Here is a 19,313-nt window from a genome sequence, read left to right on the forward strand (position 1 = left end):
GCTGAAAAAAAAAATATTTGCTGATGAGTCCCTAGGGCCCACGAAACCATGTTAGTTTGCGAAAAAAAAAATTTGCCTAAGTAAAAAAAATTTGGACGGAAGTCTTCACTCAGCAGAACTGCTTTTCGCGAATTTCCTCCGAAAATACGATTTTGAGACGAGATCCTACAAAGAAATTATTGCAGCTGCGAGCAATTTTTTCTTGGCTTACTGTGAGTAACGTGCATTTATAAATGTTATGTTGCAGTTCTGTTGCCCAGAACTTATGCAAAAGAATTGCAAATACGGCACCCATTGCTCAATAATGCTCTAATTTCAGATTTTTTCACTCCGCTCTATAATACTCGAATTTCCCAAATTTTCCAGAGATTTGCCACGCATTAGGTTACCATTGAGCTAAGTATGATTGCCGAGGATGTCAGACGCAAACCATAAATGCATATGTAAGAAACGTCTCTAAAATAAAATACTTGAATTCAGTTTAAAAAAAAGGCCATCTTCAATTTTCTTTAAACTCCCCAGAATTAAAGCCAGCATGTGCTCTAACTTAATCTCTAAAAACATGTTGCATTATTTTTGTTAGATAGGAGTTACAAAGCCACCAAAGTGTCCAAATTGACGTCAAGTTCACACACAACCACTTAAAGGGGTGGTGCCATCAATTTGTGGCTTGTGCATTCTTTGTTGCAACATTTCTTATTGATCTAGGAAGCATGAGACACACTCCCAAATTCATGTATTCTCTCGAAACTATTTCACATCGCCTTATTTGTATGAACGACTTTCGGTTTCGGTTTCTGGGCGACAAGTTGGACACCGACATCACCGTGTAGGAAGCTAGAACAAGTGCACCCACAAAGTTGTGACACATGCAGTGCTGCATTGTCTGCTCTCGCACACAGATGCAAGCAACCGTCCGGACGCTTCAAAAACTTGCTAAAATCCTCCATCATCCGCAGATGGTCGGCGAGCTTTCAACAATGACTGGTAAACCCGTTTGTCCGTAACCCAACAGCAGCAGCACCACATTAGTGAAAAGATGTTGCGTGGATTTTGCACAAAACTCTCCACAGAATGGTACTGCACTGTTAACGGAACGTCTCAAACAAAGGTGAAACCCCTAACGTTATGGAAATTGCAAGCAGTATTGAATCCATTGCAAGAGACTCTTGTCTGCTGAGACAGTCATTTCATAACAACTGACCTACTTCATTTTAGAGACTAAAAACATGAATTCACTTCACAAGTGCAACCAGTACTTGCTGGAAGCAATCCACACTAACCAGCTGCTGAACTCACTGAATATTGGCATGACTCTGCTGCTCACTACCCGAGGCCAGCAAATGCTGCAATGACATTGCTGTGCCTATAGTCGGGTACAACTTTAGAAGACAGGAGAGGCCCCGCCCAGATGACCGAAGCGCAGCAGCCAATTGCCTCCGCGACTAAAGAAATAGTCCCGCTAGGCATGTTAGGCATGTTCTCCGTCGGCGGGGTCACCGGCCGTCCGCTCATGACGTCACCTGAAGTGCGCGCCTATTGGTGGAGGCTCGTATGCATCCGCCTTTGAGGGGAAAATGCCGCTGCCTTCTAAAGTTGTACCCGACTATAGCTAATGAAAGCTGTGATGTTGAGAGGGTTCTTTCAGCTGAGGTACAGAGTCGTCCACTTCCACCTTGAACACCGCACCGTGCGGCCAGCACTCCGCGGAGCGCCTCTCTTGGTTGCTTGGTAACTAGCGCGTATGCGCAGTGACAGCTCTAGGCGGAGCCTTGCCGCGTCGTCTGCTAAAGCACGCAGCTCTGCCGAATTGTACTTGCTTTGCGGTGAAGCTAACTTCGCTCTTGCTATGCGCATGCAAATCCAGCATCCGCACGGTTAGAAGAAGCGAAGCGACTGCACCTTGTTCCGTCTAGCTTTTGGCTGCTACTGTTTTCTTTCATTTCTGGATGCGATCTCACAACCAATAAACCTCGGCCGTGCATGAGTAAAACTTTCAACAGCCGCGCTTGAACTACAATAACAACATCTTCTCCTTTGAGCCCAGTAGCCAGATGTTCCCGCTGCTCAGCAAAAAAAAAGTTTTTGATCCGCTTTCAAGCTAGGCGCCGCAAAATTGGCGAGTACAATGCATGGTAAGTCTGACATAACAGCTTTAAATGTGCGAAAGTTTGGATTGTTACTCGCCTGAAAACAAAAGGATGTTAGCAATTTGCCAATTTCAGAGAATTTACATTACATTCAGGTTTCAGCACTGCTGGGCTTCATGCGCTAGCGAATTTAACCTCGCCAAGACGCCGCCCTAATTTGCTACTCATGCAACCATGCTTATTCGTACCATTCATGCAGAAAAATGAAGCCGCATTCTAATAGAGTTTTCAGCTGAACTCATCTCACGCAATCAGTTCACCAAAGAAGCGCCGCTGACAAATGATTACTTCTGTAAGCAGGCGCTGAATAAAGCTTGACTCCCTTTTTATCGCTAGGTGACCCAAGCACCGCGTTATCGCTTTATATTTTCTTGGCTCAAAAACTTTAGCACGAAGCAAAAGTTTTCCGTGAGCCTTCATTCACAGCGCAATATTTTTTTATTGTTGACTTTGTGTCGCCAAACTTTCAGCTGATGAAAACACCGTGTGAGGAGCGGGAATATCTAACTGTACGGCACAAAGCATCTAGTAGCTTAGTGCGGGAGTGCCAGCCCGGCTTGGCGATCTTATGCACGGGCCAAGGGGTTATTACTTTTAAGATCGCATGCAGAAAAAGAAAACAGTAGGTAAAAAAGCAGTGCGGAACGAGGCGCAGTCGCTGCGCTTCTCGATTTCCATGAGATTAAGTTACCTTCATCGAAGAGCAAGCGCGATTGGGCGGAGCCGCTGCGCTTTAGCAGACGACGCGGCGAAGGCACCACCTACAGTTGTCACTGCGCTTGCGTGCCCCAGCCGCCCGCGAGAGACGCTCCGCGGAGCGTTGGCTGCACGGTGCGGTGCTCAAGGTGGAAGTGGATGCCTCTGTACATCCAAAGGTGAGACAGCTCTCGAATGAAGACCAACATGCTGCACATGCAAATGGCAATGTACGTTAACAAGGACGCGTAAAAAATCGGTGATCAGCTTTTTGTGAATTAAATGTGTCTTTTCCTAGATGTTATCAAGGCTCTTTACTGTCCTTTTGACTTATCAATTTGTGTAAATGTATTTCATGTAGCATTTCTAAACTAAACCCCCCAAAAACATGCAGTTCAATGATGGTTCCACGAAAAATGTGATTTCTCTCAAATTACCAGCTTGAAAAATAGCACCCAATTTTTACCCTCTAATTTGAAAAAATATAAAACACAAAAACAAACCACCGTAGTTATGCAATTTGTGTTAGAATGCTTTGGCTTCCTGTGCGACACAATTTGTACAAACCTCACCACCAGACAGGCATAGATGAGACTCTGGCTAAGAACATGTGCAAGGTTGTAACCAAGCTGATCATTGCGCATCATAGCAACAATAAGGCCATCGTCATCACCATGACCAAAAAATAATGAGCCACCGATCAAGACAACAAATGTGTGTGTGTGTACCTTTCATCACATTTACCACCAATCATAACAAGAAACGAGTTCATACATTTGTTCATATTTGTGTGTTATGTGCTAGACAGCTTCACTGGTAACCTGCCTTCACAAAATGGAATGGCTCGAAATTTTTATCACAATTTTACGCACCAATTCAGTCATACACACAACACATTGTAAACAGTGGTAGTTTAGCACAATAGCAATAATACGCCAGCAAACGAGCAAGGCCTTATCTATAAGAAAGCAACATTGTGCTTATAAGCCCCTGTTGCTGTGGTTCGTGTTTGTGCACTCAGCATGTATATGGCACTGCGCATAAGCACCACGGCTTGACACAGGTTGCCAGTTCCCTTAGTCACAGTGATGGGCAAAGCCGCCTCTCAGCAATCACTCCTTTGTGCCTTACTAAAAAGCATAGAATAAAGTGGGGATGCCTAATATATAGATTGTAATATCAAGCACGAATTATGGTGCATGTAAAGAACAGAAGACTGTACAGGCAATCCGAATGGCTCCTTTGCACAGTATGAAGGCCGTCCACCAGGCTGCACAACAAACCGGTTTTTGCAACATTGAAACACATTTTAAAAATGCAAATCCTGTTGAAACTGCAAAAAGTGGGCTAGATTCTATCACTATAATTTACGCTCCTTCCATTTCCACTAGGATATGATAGCACGTGCTAGCCAGTTAGTTGTCTGTGTTTCTAACTTAGAATTATTATGTTTAAGCTGTTGCATTAACGTAGACAGAACTTTCAATGGCAAACTTGTAAGGCATATTGGGAAACACCCAATGGCTCTCTATTGATGAATAAAAGGCTTTTACAGGGCTCTAAAATTGCCAAAGCTCCGAACGAGCGTGACTATTGGTGTTGAATCCTTCGTCTGAGGCAAGCTTTGAGATTGGGCTAGTTGCTAATCCATCTTCAACAAAAAGGGTAGGAGTGGACAACAGACAAAGAAGGGAACAAAGACAACCGTTCCCTTCTTTGTCTATTGTACACTGCTGCACTGTTTGTTGACGATGAACTTCGTTTGAGGTTACTAGTCTCACTGATATAAGTCGTATCAAAGTTCATGCGTGGAATTTTGTAGATTACCCCTGGTAACTTTTATTGCTCCAAGAGGTCTTTAACATGTGTGAGCTGTCATGTTACCTAGTTTTTTGGCATCTGGGAAATTCTCACACAATTAGTGTAAAAAAAACCTTGCAAGTGACTCGCTTATTCCCTGCACCATGGGATGCCCACATACTTTTGTTGTTCCCGTTTGTCCTCCCAAAGAATCAAAGTGCTCCTTAGACAAATAGTTTCCAGGAGGTTACCCACAAAATGCATGAACTGTGACACATCCTACATTAGTGGAACGAAAAGTTCAAACAAACAACAAAACACCATAAAAAGTGCCTTGAGAAAGGCAAGACATGCTCAAACACTGGTGGATAATTATTCATTACTAACCAAGCGATTAATTTGGACACCACTGCTCTAATCGCAATGAAGAAAATCTTTATGCATCTGATCTCAAATGTGGTATGTGTGCAACTTACTTTAGCTGTACATGTGTTGACCTACCCAGGATATACACCAGCACCCACTGGCACCTAGGCCATAAATAATCACCCTCTTCGCATTCTTTATTGTGAACAAGGGGCCCATAGTGGTTCTGAAACGTTAATTTTAATTGTTGCCTTTTCAAAAGGCACCTCACATACATGAACCCATTTCGTCGACAGGTTTTCATTCGTCCACTGAAACAGATCGAGATAGCAGTGACTTGTGGGCTTTCATTTATTCAAGGGTAACAAAAGTTACCTAACAACGTCATAGTGAGTTGGTTGTCACTGAGAAGATGCGGACACTGGCGGTTTCTGAATTTGGTATCACCACATACTGATGTTTCAGTCAAACATTTCTTTTCCCATGCCTTGAAAACACTGTCTTACTCTATTAGTGGCCTTCGGTGAGAAAGGCTAGGATGCTTGTGTCACTACCACTGCCATTGTTGATGAACCATTCCACGGACACTGGAATGGTTTATCAAAATTGTCTCTAACATACGAGCCAGCTCATGTGACGGCACATGCAAGCCATGTATTCTCAAATGCCTCTACTAAAAATGGCACCACGTTGCCTCACTCCGCTAAATCTAAATACTGAAAAGCATCCTCACTGTCCATGTATGTCACCGTCTTAAAGAAAGGGCATTAAATTTCAAGGCCTTGTTTTCCACTGTGTATAATTGCCACATGCAAGATCACTAAAAGGTGTGCACGTGCTTAACGTGCATTGTCACCTTCATTTCGGTACTTTCCCTGTATCTCAACATCGTGTGAACGCCTTGTCAATAACAACAGTCAGGTATTTCAGATGAACGCATATACACGGGAGAAAATTGCTAGGAGCACTTACAACTAAGTTTTAAAATTCGTTAGAATGCGGTGCGGACGGTACGCATCTACATACCGCTTTAATCGGGTCTGTTGGCAGTGCAGGTTTACCGTGCAGCAATACGGATATGCCATATCGTCGTGGTCGGCATGTCAGTATTTTAACCCGCAAGACCTCTACCGCATCACTTTACCGCAAGCAATGAGCAACTAGCGCGGCTAAAAAGTTCTTAAAAAAAGCTGCGTGCCGACCACGACGGTACGGCATTTCCCTCAGCGGCGCGCACCAGTATGTCAGCGTAAACTTACCTCGGCGTTCAAGATTCGAACACACGGCAGGCGTTTCAGCGTAGCCGTCAGCTTGCGGTTCAGCAAGCGCGTTTTCTTGATCTGGCGCTCCGCATCGGCGTCTTCAGAGCTGGAGCAACGTGGCAGCACTTTGAAGACGTATACACCACGGGGGCCACATCGTGCTGCAGTTGCAGAACTAACTTCTAAAATATAAAGAAAATACAACCTTCAGTGACTGATGCCAAGCATCTCACAATTTCAGAATACGTGCCCCTATATTGTCGCATATATCTTGAGGGTCCGCGTAGGCACTGCAAACGTCGTTACCACCAACGTACAAAACGACAGTCTACGCGCTGAAAGTGCATCGCAGAGACGGCCTCAGCCATTCGCACAGCGTCAAAACCACCAAAACTAAATGTGCAGGTCTCGACGGATGTTTTCAAGTGAAGGCGACTCCTGCACATGAATTTAACCTGGCTGTCGCCTATCACCACGCCGCGCAAAGAAGGCATAACTCAAACAAGGCCGGCGACTGCGGTGAGGGTGAGGGTACCGAGTAGAACATAGGCAAGTAAAGGCTGGGGACAAGGCCGAGGAATCGTCGGATCTTTCCCTAGCTACAACAGTACCTGTCTAGGGGCAGGGAGTACCTCCCTATGGTAACGTCAGATCCGGTTTCGCGCCAAACCGGGAGAGCCCCGACTCCGGGGATACGCTTTCTGCCAGTGTGGGCCCTCAGTGAATACAAACTTACAAACTATTGGACATGCATTTAAAGGGTACACTACGCAGATTGTTGAAATAGCGTTCCAGAATACTTGTAGTGCTTGTTTCATGCCAAGAAAATACTTTGAAAAAAAAAAATGGTGGTAAGTACCTAGTGCAAACACTGAGCCTCTTCGATTATTCGCTCGGGCTGCCAGACGGCAGCCAGCGGGCTGCCCGACAGCCTGCCAGACGTTCGTTTTTCTCGGACAGCTCTCGGGCAGCGCCGAAGCTCCGCCCACCTGCCCGACGGCTGCCGTAAACGCGTTCGTTTTCCCTCTCCGGCAGCCAGCGGGCTGCCCGCGGACTCGCTCTCCTGCCGGAACGATTTTGCGCTGGCAGCACGCTGGCAGCGAGCAGACGACGCGCTCTTCTGCGTGTTTTTTTTTTTTTTCGTCGCGTCGTCTGCTCGCGAATTCTTTGAGCAGAAGTTCGCCGCTCCGTTTGACGAGTCTTTTTCGGTTCGCTGCTTTCACGGTGGTTGAACGTGCATTTAATTTGTAGCCTGCATCTGTCCTAACGCCACGAAATATTAGTTTAAGCGAGGTGCAGACAGAAGTGCGCCCTCTCTAGAAGAACGGATGCGTTGGGCTGCACGGTGGTAATCTCGTGTATGTGATCAAAGGTAAGACGTTTCAGTGTCATGCGAGTAATCTTCGTGTTGTTTACGTTTAATTCGTGTCCTCGGGCAGCGCCGAAGTTTCTTTCGGTTTTAGTAGCTCCCCTCCGATTCTGATGGTCGCGATATGCGAATGTGATAGCCGTCAAGGGCCCCGATGCCGTCTGGAAGTCCGGCTTCTACCCCTTGGCGTTGATACAGCGCACAAAATGCACGCTTGCTTCGTGCGATGTCGTTGCTGTCCGGCCACTTGATCTCTCTCGCACTGATAGCATTTAGGAAGTCAAGAACACGCCGAATTTTGCCGTGCACGCTCGACCCACTCACGTCGAATTTGTCCGCAACTACATACATTGTAGTTTACGTGCCGATCGAGATAGCTTAGCCTGATCAGCACGGTCTTCTCAGCTGACAGCTTCGTTCTTCCGACTCTAGTCCTGCGGATAAAATGGGGACCTCTCAAATTCTTTTACAAGAGCCGCAGCTGTGCTTCTGGACAGTCGAAACATTTTTCTGAACTCCAGGTCCACATACGCTGGCACAACCATCTCGATGTATAACGGAACACGGTGCCGATCCTACCTCATTCGCCGGGCCAACAACAGGCTGATGGTGCGATGCTCCACGTCACCGCTTTCCTCTTCAATCGCATCGTAAGCGTGTAGCAGTTCTGCGATTGCTTTTAGCAGCACAACGAACTCGTCTGCCGAAGCCGCTGTGTCTACAGGGCGAAGATGTAGCAGACGACACAGAGCTCGCTGCGCTAGCGTGACGATGATGATGATGCTGTGGCGGCAGCCCTCGGGCTGCCCGACGCTTGCCCGAAAATTTTGACCATCGTCACAGTGACGCATAATGACGTCATTTCCTGTCAGAAAGGAGTCCTCGGGCTGCCGTCTGGCTGCCCGAACAGGGAAAATCGAAGAGGCCCATTAAGGAATCATCGGAAATGGTGGCGTTCCTTCCTTCTCTACCTCCTCCTCATTCTCCCTTCCTCTTCCCAGCCCTAGCACGGCTATTCATGACTATGCTATGCTTCACCCTTTTCACTTTTCTTCACTTCCCTTTCCCACCTCCTTGCTTCACTATGTGCGCCTATGGTATGTTTTCTCTCCATTTCTGTCTGCTCTGTTTATTCAATCACAAAAAAAAAAAACTTTTATGTTTCCTTTAATGTTGTTTCTGTCTTTCTATCTTTTTATGTATTTCTTCCACCCCTTTCTTTCTCTGTGTACTCGTACTCTCGCCGATCAGAGTTACTGCATCCAACACTGGGCAAAACATACACTTATCCAAGAAACGCACAGCAACACTTACCAATGTGTAATTATTTCTCTGTCTCTCTTCCTTAATCTCTCTGCACTCATTATCTCGCCCATCAGAGTTATTGCATCCCATGCTGGACAAATCGGCACACGTACTCTGGGAGTGAAGCAGAAGATGAAGAGGACAAAGAAAGCGTGCGTCGGTTCATGATGATGATCACTTCTCTTCACCCATTCCAGACCAATGCTCTGCTTAGACAGCTCCACTGTCCAAATAATTCAGAAAGTGTTATCCAGCGCCACTACTCCAAGCATGGGTCAGGTTTGGAACATCCTTTCAAGTGCTGATGCAATTGGTACATGAACTTCTTCGGTTAAATCCAACTGATTAATAAATCCTCGCATGCTACCTGGAGGTGTGAAATCTGACAAGGTCAAGGCCTTAACTTTAATGATTCAGAAGAGGGACCAATCCAACTGAATGCACTTTCTTAATCTTACTTGCAGTTTCGTTCTTAATGATTTGTTTACAATCCATTACATAAATATGATGCAATTTTCTTCACAGTTTCCTTGGTTCTCACTGTCTATTGGCTTCGTCAAATTATGACTGACAGAAATCGACCTCCTCGGCTTCTTTTTTCCTTCATTTTGTAGATATATATTACTTTCCAAACAATGACAGAGGCCACCCCAGAGCAGTATGCCTAAGGCCAGGACCACCTTTAAGAAAAATGTTGCATCACGTTGCGTTTTGCAATGATATGCCACCAAAAGATTTGAGATAGCATGATTGCCTAAACTATAGCACATGGGAAGATGGAGCACAGCTAGTTAGCAGTCATATCAGCTCACCCAGCCTTTGTAATCACAGCTGATGACCTAAAAGATAAGAAGCGTCAGCCTCCAATGTGGCCAGCAGCTGCAACCATTGCTACACGCAGCATGGACACACGTGATGTGCATGTCATGTGTGCTTTGATTTACAAAACACAGTCTTGGTGTGCCCGCAGCCGTTTGATTAACTTGATATATGCCTAAATTTGCATGCCATGGCAGGAGTGTCTATCAAACGTAAATGACAGATCATAATATGAATATCGTGGCATGTGTATTATGTATGTCACGATTTACATGACATGGCCTGATGCCCTCATGGCCGTTTAATTAACTTGATATACATGAAAGTTTGCATTACATGGCATGAGTGCACAAAGAACATATATGAAATGCCACAACATGAATATCATGTCATGTACATCATCATTTACATGACTGTTCTGGTGATCACTGAACCGTTTCATTAATTTCACGTACAGCAATGTTGGAATGCCATGACATAAGCGTACAAGGAAGATATAACATGAAAACCATGTCATGTATGTTATGTACACCATGATTTACGCAACAATACCTCAGTGCTCTCATGGCCATTTCACTACCTTCATACTACATACCAAGATTAGCATGGCATGAGAATGACAAACATAAACGAAAGGTCACGGTCATGCAAGCTATATATACATACCATAATATACATTTCACTAGTAGGGTATATGCCATAATGTACTATCGTGAGCAATATGAGCTGAAACACTGAAATCACCTTGCAGAGGTCATAGTGGCTAAACGCAGCTGGCAAGCGCAATAATATTATGGCACTAAATGCTCAAGCAGCAAAGTATCTCTGGCAATTCGTCACATTCATATCAGCAAATTACAACTAATTGTTAAATAAACATTAATTCAGTGGTCCAGCTCATATTGCTCACGACAGTACACGCATGCATGCCTGACAAGCATGTGATAGCAAACGACATGTCATTACATGAACGCCTTGGTCTGTGTGAAAGGCAAACAATGCGGTGTATGCATCCTCGTTGACTGCTTCGCAATGCATTGATTCTCACAGTGTGCAAGACGTGCCATATTTTTCTTCCTCTACAATCAACACGGCATTGTTAGCGCACTTGATTTGGTTGAATTGTTCACTTTGACAAGCATGGCCAGGCGAGTCGGTTTATTCGCGACTGCCAGTAACATAATGCAAATGCTCTGCAATACATGACCAAGGCAGTAGATATTCCCCGGGCATGGATGAGCAAAAAATAAGAAATAACCGAATTAACACAATGGAGCAGTATGAATTAAGCAGCTTTACAATACCTCGAAAACATAGCCAGTCAACAAGAGCTCAGAAATATGTTTCAATGAACCGAAGGTTTGGATTATCAAAAGCTGAATGATTGCAACTCAACTGCATTGCATTAAAAATATTCTTCAATCACTGAAGCCTGTAATTTCAATGAAAAAAATTTTTAAATCCCAAATTGTAGAAAACATGCATATTGGTTAACAATCAGATGTGACTTATCCATGTGGTGCCACATTTAAAAATCACCTTCATACCTCAATCAAAAGTAAATGGCTCGCTCTTTTTCTTTGACAAATTTTAGCATTCATTTTTTTTAAGAAAGAAGACCATTTTCAAAGCTCATCCTTGACGGCAATCTTTCCATTTGTAAACTACACAGCCTTACTACATGGTGCATCCAGGTTGGGATGGAATGGGGCACCTTGCATCTCATCCAGCACAATGAGACAGAGTGACCGAGAATACTGTGTCACTACAGAGAAAAGAGTGCACTTCAGAGCAACTGTGACAGGCAGATTGCACTTGTCATTGTATTTTGTCAATGACCGATGATAACACAGTCAGTGGCGTACGAACCCATTCGTTAGTGGGTGGGGGGAGGCAAGCGTCGCTCACTCTGCCGTATTATATATATATATATATATATATATATATATATATATATATAGAGAGAGAGAGAGAGAGAGAGAGAACTACATTTGCTCTCAAATTGACGTGATTTTTTATACAAAGAGAAATATTTTGCTTTTCAAAAATCAAGGAAGAAGGTGCACAAACAGATTGTGGAAGCTGGGCCACCCTATACCGCGACAACACAGCAGTGTTTCATAACATTATGAAAAATTTACCGTCAATTTTAAAAAGCACAGCCACAGTTAAGCTGTTCTTTATCTGTGCATTCCATCTACAAAAATCACAGACTCGGTTTGGCGTTGTAAATACGATGAATATGAAGAACCTGCTATGACTGTTAAACAAAAAGTCTGCCACGGTGGTGTAGTGGTTACAGTGCTCGCCTGCTGACCCGAAGGTCGCGGGTTCGATCCCGGCCTCAGCGGTCGCATTTTGTTGAAGGCGAAATGGCAGAAGCCCAAGCACTGTGCAATGTCAGTGCACGTTAACGAACACAAGACGGTCAAAATTTCTGGAGCCCTCCACTACAGCATGCCTCATAATCATATCGTGGTGTTGGCACGTAAAACGCCATATATTATTATTATTATTATTATTAAACAAAACATGCGGCTTTAAAAGCAAGGTACTTCGCAGAAATCTTCAGAATAAGCCGAGTGCAAATTTTTTTACAGTATCTATAAGAGCCCTATAATATCAAGGCTTTCTGAAGAAAAAGACCAAGTTCTTTCAATTAATTTTTATGGAAACCACATTGAACTGGTTGTGTATATGAGATTATGAATGACTACGAATTTATATAGTAGGTGTCGTTCCTTGCCCTGCTCTTCCCAGCTTGGGCGGTGTGTGGAGAGAAAAGAGGTTAAGTGGCCCTTTACTCATCCGCTCCGGCGCTCCCAAGTACGCCTATGTATATTGTGTAAGCTCAAATTTTCTTCGAAAAAGTGTGGGCGATTAAAACGTTAGACTACCCTGCATTGTTTCCTTCCGTCCGTATACGTCGTTAGCTGTTAATTATTGGTCGAAACTTTCTGGGTCATGCTTACAGCACCTGCTCGTAACACGATGCAACAAATGAAGCGTAAGGGATCCACCGCGTAATGATCACTTACGCACAACTACGTAAAAAAAACTATTTTCAATACGAAATATTGTTGGTTATTTGTTCTTCGCTATTCGTCAAAAATTTTCGGTGTGCCATAAAATCGCCTCCATCAAGAATCAAGAAAGTTTATTTCCAACATAACAGCTGGGGGGCACCCCAGGCAAAAAGCGGCGAAATGTAGCTTGAAGGTGCCTGGGGGCCCACATACAAGGCAGCGTACACACACATTTCTAGGCAGCATAAGCGTACATAGTGAAGAAAGGATATTTAAAGTAGTAAAAAAAACAAAGTAAGGACATAGAATATTGGTAGACATACGACACACATATATACACTGTATACACACGCATACATAAACGGAAAGAGAAGTATGCTAAAATGCAAGGACGTCTGATCATGATACGTAATTTAAACATGCTGGCTTTAAACAGGTTTATATCGATATATTCTTACAGCACAAATATTTCAAAAATTTATTACATTGTACTATGAAAGAAGTGTGTAGCGGTAAGAACAGATAGCACTGTTTAGTACAGTTCAGACAAAATATTCGTGCAACTCTTTTTTACAAACATTGTTAAAATCAATACCCTCCTTCTGATATTTGTTTAACCCATTGAGACATTTGTACACAATTGTGTACATCACTTAATTTTGCTAGTTGTGTTGACTAATGGCTAAGAAAGAAAAATATCCATTGAGGTTTGAATGAATTGAACATCCAGCTTCTTAAATGTGTCTTCATTGAACTACATTTTGCAGTGTACTATTTCATGCAATCACTTTGCTGAAGGGACTACCATGTTTGACGAGCTGTTTGACTTGCTGCTTTCTGCGAGCCACATCAAAAGTATCATTTTTCTTTGCTTGAAATAAACATAACCGAAAAGAAATTTGAACTATATTTGTAGCATGAAATTTGGTTCTATTTATGCAAAAACGGAACACGAACAAGTTATGGATAAATATATATTTAATTAGAAAAAAATTAACATTAATTACTGTAAAACGGATAAACCAATGTATTATGACACTATTTTTGTAGCAATAGAATATATCGAGTGCCTTGAGATAACGTTGTGTAAATTTGACACATTTACAGACAGTTCTTCATGGGTGGTGTCTGAAAGGGTTAAAATATACGGTACTTATAGCAGCTGGTGAGACGAATTCATATGCGCATACTAGATACTGACAAGCAAAGTCTGTATGCTACTCATCTTTAGAACTTTTTCTATGAATGGATACGGGAGATGTGATTGGTGAGGTTGCCTTTTATCGAAAAGGATGCATTGCAGTGGACACAGCAATAGGGACGCTCTCCAGTGTGAGTGCGCAAGTGGTACATGAGGCTGGCCCTGTGCGAAAAGGCTGCGTCGCAGTGGTCACAGGAGTAGGGACGCTCCCCTGTGTGGGTGCGCAAGTGGTCCGTGAGGCAGGTCTTCTTCACAAAGGTTGCACTGCAGTGGTCACAGGAAAAGGGACGTTCTCCTGTGTGGAGGCGCAAGTGCTGTGTCAGGGTGGCCTTTTGTGAAAAGGATTTATTGCAGTGATCACAGGAAAAGGGTCGCTCTCCTGTGTGGGTGTACAAGTGCTGCGTGAGGTGGGCCTTCTGGAAAAAAGCTGCACTACAGTAATCACAGGAAAAGGGACGCTCTCCTGCGTGGGTGCGTATGTGGTACTTTAAGGTGCGTCTCTGAGTGAACTCAGCAGGACATAAGTGGCACTGGTAGAGGAGCTTGTCCGCATGTTTGCGAAGGTGGCTTTCCATTTTAGTCCTTTCCTTGGTCACATAGGTGCACTGCCGACAGGTATGCCGTCCGCTTTCTACGGTCACTAGTGAACTGTACTGCTCTGGAGTTTCCGAGAACAAGGAACCTGCAAAGCCATAGGCAGAAAGGAGAAATTATAAGTCACACACTACAAAAAACTGGATTGCAGCAGCAGGTAGTCAAGAAGCGTGTACATCTAAGTATATCACAACCCTGGCCTACCCAGACCACATGCCACGGAAGTGTAAGAGTCCAGTGACACAGTACACGTCCCACACAAGCTCCCAACTCTCTCTACATTAATACTATGCTTAAAACATCCGAACACCGGCTGCCAGTACACAGAGGTCTGATTTGGATGCAATTCTGATACTACACTTAGAGCCACAATTTTTTTATGGACGTGCCACTACATCTGATTATTGCACTGCTTTTTCAGACAGAAATATCTATGCAGTGAAAGCAGCAAGAGCATCATTCAATTTTTGAACACACAAAGCATTTGAAATAAAATGCAAAAATGAAACAAATTAAATTGAAACAAGCTGAAAAATATGAATGAAGAAACATTTACATGGGTTGAAATAACATCAGCGTTTCCGATGGTGGAAGATACAGGCACACTTTTCTGCATAACACACACAATCACAGCTACATATATGTATTGGCAGACTTCACGCAATTCCCCAATGAAAGAATAATGATACAATGGATTACAAGTAACTTATTCACTCACACGATCACCCACATGAGAAGATATTCCACTTTACCCCTGTATGAAACCGATTGTCCTGAATGAATACCACGGCTAAACATCGAAGCCACATTTACACAACCATCTCGGCATGCCTAAATGATCAAAGCTCTTTCAATGCATTACACTGAACAATGCACACATGTTCTTAAACCATTACATGCAAATTAGGCACCAACGTATTCATATTATGAGCACGCCAAATGCACCTGGCAATATATAAACATAAAACATGAATGAAATTAACTTGACATACTAAAAAGGTATAAATAAATTTATTCGTGTATCCAAAAAATTGTGTCACGTTTCAAGGAAGATAATGCAGCCACAGCCACATTTCAGTGCATTCAGGTTCCTTCGTTAGTGTCTTAGTAGAAATAAGAGAGATCCAGTTTGTTTGTCGATGTTGCTTGTGATAGCTTAGTGATTTGAAAGCAGAAGATAAAAACACAAAGAGAAACACAAAGACACAAAACAAGCAATTTTCAAGGGTTAAAATAGCATCACTGTTAGGGGTCACATAAAATACGGGCACATTTTTCTGCACAGCAGGAACAATTATTGCTCCACATATGTATTGGCAGCCTAAAGCAATTCGTGCAAGTCAAGCATCAAAATATTCAGATAATGAGCGCACCAAATGCACCAAGTGTTTCATAAAAGTAAGAACATGAATTAAATGAACCAGCAATACAAAGTATCATGAAACAAATTATACGTAAGAAAATGGTGCCACGTTTCATTCTATTAGAGAATATACCCATATATTAGGAGTATTTAGGTTTTTTGGTTAGTGCCACAGTAGAAAAAAAAAAGAGTTCATTGGTTTATGTTACTTTTGATATCCTATTGATCTGAAAGTACAACACAAAAACACAAACACAAAGGATGGTTAAGTGCATAATGAAGTAATTCAATATTTTCACTATAAAACTTTCATAATCATGGATAACAAACAGAGTACACTGCAAAACAAAAGTGCCGCTACAAAGTGTTGTGGTAACTTGCCTACAAACTGTTTTCTTTCAGCTAGTTTCATGAACATTTCCATTGTTAGACAGACTTGTAAGAAGAGAGTATTCATTACCCCTTACCTAGCCGGAACCAATGCTTTGTAAAGACAGGGACAATTTGTTTACGCTGATGACTGAAACTTACAACACCATAATGACAGCCATTCTTTTCTCCCCAATTTTATGAGACTAAATGTGCAAAAAGCAAATTTCCCATTTTCCCCCATTCCAATATAGCCAATCCGAGTCAGCAGACAGTGGTCAGGGTCACACAACCATTCCAATCTGAAGGACATAACAAATCAAACTGCTACAGAGTGGCCAACAAAGTTTTGTGAAGAGGCTCGTGTGGTGCACTTATGGCAACGTCCAAAGCACGCAACTTCTTGGGTGCTCCATAGAGGGAACTAACACATCTGCAATAGGACAGAGATCGCTATTAAAGCCAGCACACACACACTCACAGTACACTAACACAAACATTTACCCTTGTCATAAACCAGACTTGCACGTAACAATTTACTTGTAATAAGTGACATCCCTTGGTAGTTTTGTGATCGACTGATTACTTTTTGGCAACCTATTACATGCAACTGCTTGCATTTATCAAAGAGACAAGCACTTATAATATTGTAGACTTTAATATGGCGGGAAATAGAGAATTGCTAATGCGCGGTGGTGACATGGAGCAGCAAATGCAATAGAACCTTGATTATACGTCCCTTGATTATGCTACAGCTCACATTTTAGGACAAATTGGCTTGCTCCCGGCAAGATCCCCGTAAGATCGTAAGATCGTAAGATCAAAATTAGAATATGCTGCTGAAATCTGGGACCCACATACTAAAAATGACATTTTGAAACTTGAGCGAGTCCAGAGAAAAGCTATGAGGTTTATATACGGAAAATATGCCAGGAATGACTCCCCGTCCTCATTAATGTCACAAAACAGTATACAGACACTACAAACACGCAGAAAAATTAATCGTCTGGTACTACTACACAATACACTTGCTGCGAAAAATAATATGGTTTTGCCCTCTTCGGTATGTAGGCCTACTACGAGAAAAACAAGACACACTCACGAACATTTGCTTGCGCCGATTTTCGCGTGAACAAACGCCCACAAGTACGGTTTCTTTCCTCGAACGGTGAGCGAGTGGAATTCTCTTCCTATTCATGTATTTCAATCGAACGATTTCATGGCTGCCTTGACAAACCATTTTTCTTGTGAATTTTAGTGATGTCGAGGTGAGATTGCTGTTTCTTTTTACGCACTATGTACATTTCATATGGCATTGTTTACGCATGTTGTATTTTCTTTTCTTTTTTGCTTGTTTGTTTTTTCTCTTTCTGTAATGCCCCTCCTGCTTGGGCCAAAGTATTGGCCTGCAGTATTTCTAAATAAATAAATAAAATAAAATAACCAACTAAAAACTACCATTAAACAATGCAATTTTAAGCCAGTCTGCCTTGTAGGACACCTCTCTACAACTGTCCAAGAAAAAAATGATCATATTTCCTCAAATGTTATGCGTGCCTAACTTTTGCTGGTTTAAAATAAAGTTCACCTGACTGTAACGATACCAGCTTTTTAATATTGAACTGACATGGCTCCATGGTTAAGATTACAGAGAGAGAGAGAGAGAAGTACAGTTTGCCTTCATAGAATTGGAAATTTATTCTTTTGGCAATTCATTTTCTGCAGTGAGACAATTCACCTGGCCTTTAGGATGGCCTCTGGATCGCTTCTATTCAAGGGTTGTTACCTATACGCAGTGTTCATGTGACATCACTTTTGCCACTCTTGCCTTTTCCTCATGGGCACTTAAGCTGCCTAAGCTGCCGTTCACGCATTACAGTGCAGGGTGTTGAGGGGTGGTCACCTGTTGCATTGCGCGATGTCGAATATCAAGCTGTGCATTCTTTTGCTGTCATACTTCAACGAGCTCAGCGAACCATGCAAGAGCTACGCTTCTGGCTCATTACGAATCAAAATGTGCCCCGACATCAGGCCGTACCTGCTTTCCACGGGAGGTGATGCTAGCGCAGACATCGACTTGTTGCCCGCCACGACCTACGTGGACATATACAATTACCTCGTCTTCACCACAAATTATGTGACCCAAGTACAAACGAAAGCATAAAGTACCTCGAAGCACACTATATTATACGAGTGGATGGGGTGGGTCTCGTAGGGAAGCAGGTCACATGAAAACTAGGGGTGTGCAAATAGCGAAATTTCATCTCAAATCAAATAGTGCCGAATAGCGGCCAAAAATATCGAATACAAAAGATTTTATTCAAATTTCAAAGAAATAACAAAGAAATGAAATCTGCTCATGTCTTCGAGCACATGGCGCGATGAGTGACAGCTACCGAAAGGGTGTCATGCATAAACACAAGCTGTTCCACATGACCTGGCTTCAGGCTCTCTCGTTATGATGTTACGGTGTTTCCTGCAGTTGAAAACATGCGCTCACTGGGCATCTCGGTAGGAGGCAGTGGCGTGGCCAGGGCGGGGGGGCACACCGGGCCCGTGCCCCCCCCCCTCAAAATTTTTTTTCTGGCATGTGTTACAGAGCACAAAATGACCCTCGACCGCACTTACCTACCCAGACCCCACGTCAGAGGTTTTGGTTTTGCTTTCGTAGTGGATCCTAACGCGCAGGTGTTTTTGGATTCGTTTGAGCGGAAGAACGATGCTTGTTAAATGCAAAAATGTTTAAGCATGAAGTTAAAGACTCGCTCAAACCAGCTCCAACGAAATGCTTGGGTGTTAATTAACGCAATTTAATCTACCTTGATTAAAATGGTGAGTTGGGCTTGTTGGTACATAATTCTGACAAATTGCAGCGCAAAAAACGCATGGACGGAACAAAAAACTAGAGAATTTTGAGGTTTCCTGGCTAGCCATTGCCTAACCCGTCAGGAGTGCGCACCCGTCCTAAACAACATTTCGCATATTACTCGAGA

Source organism: Rhipicephalus sanguineus, chromosome 7 (genome assembly GCF_013339695.2).
Source record: "Rhipicephalus sanguineus isolate Rsan-2018 chromosome 7, BIME_Rsan_1.4, whole genome shotgun sequence".
Lineage (NCBI taxonomy): Eukaryota > Metazoa > Arthropoda > Arachnida > Ixodida > Ixodidae > Rhipicephalus > Rhipicephalus sanguineus.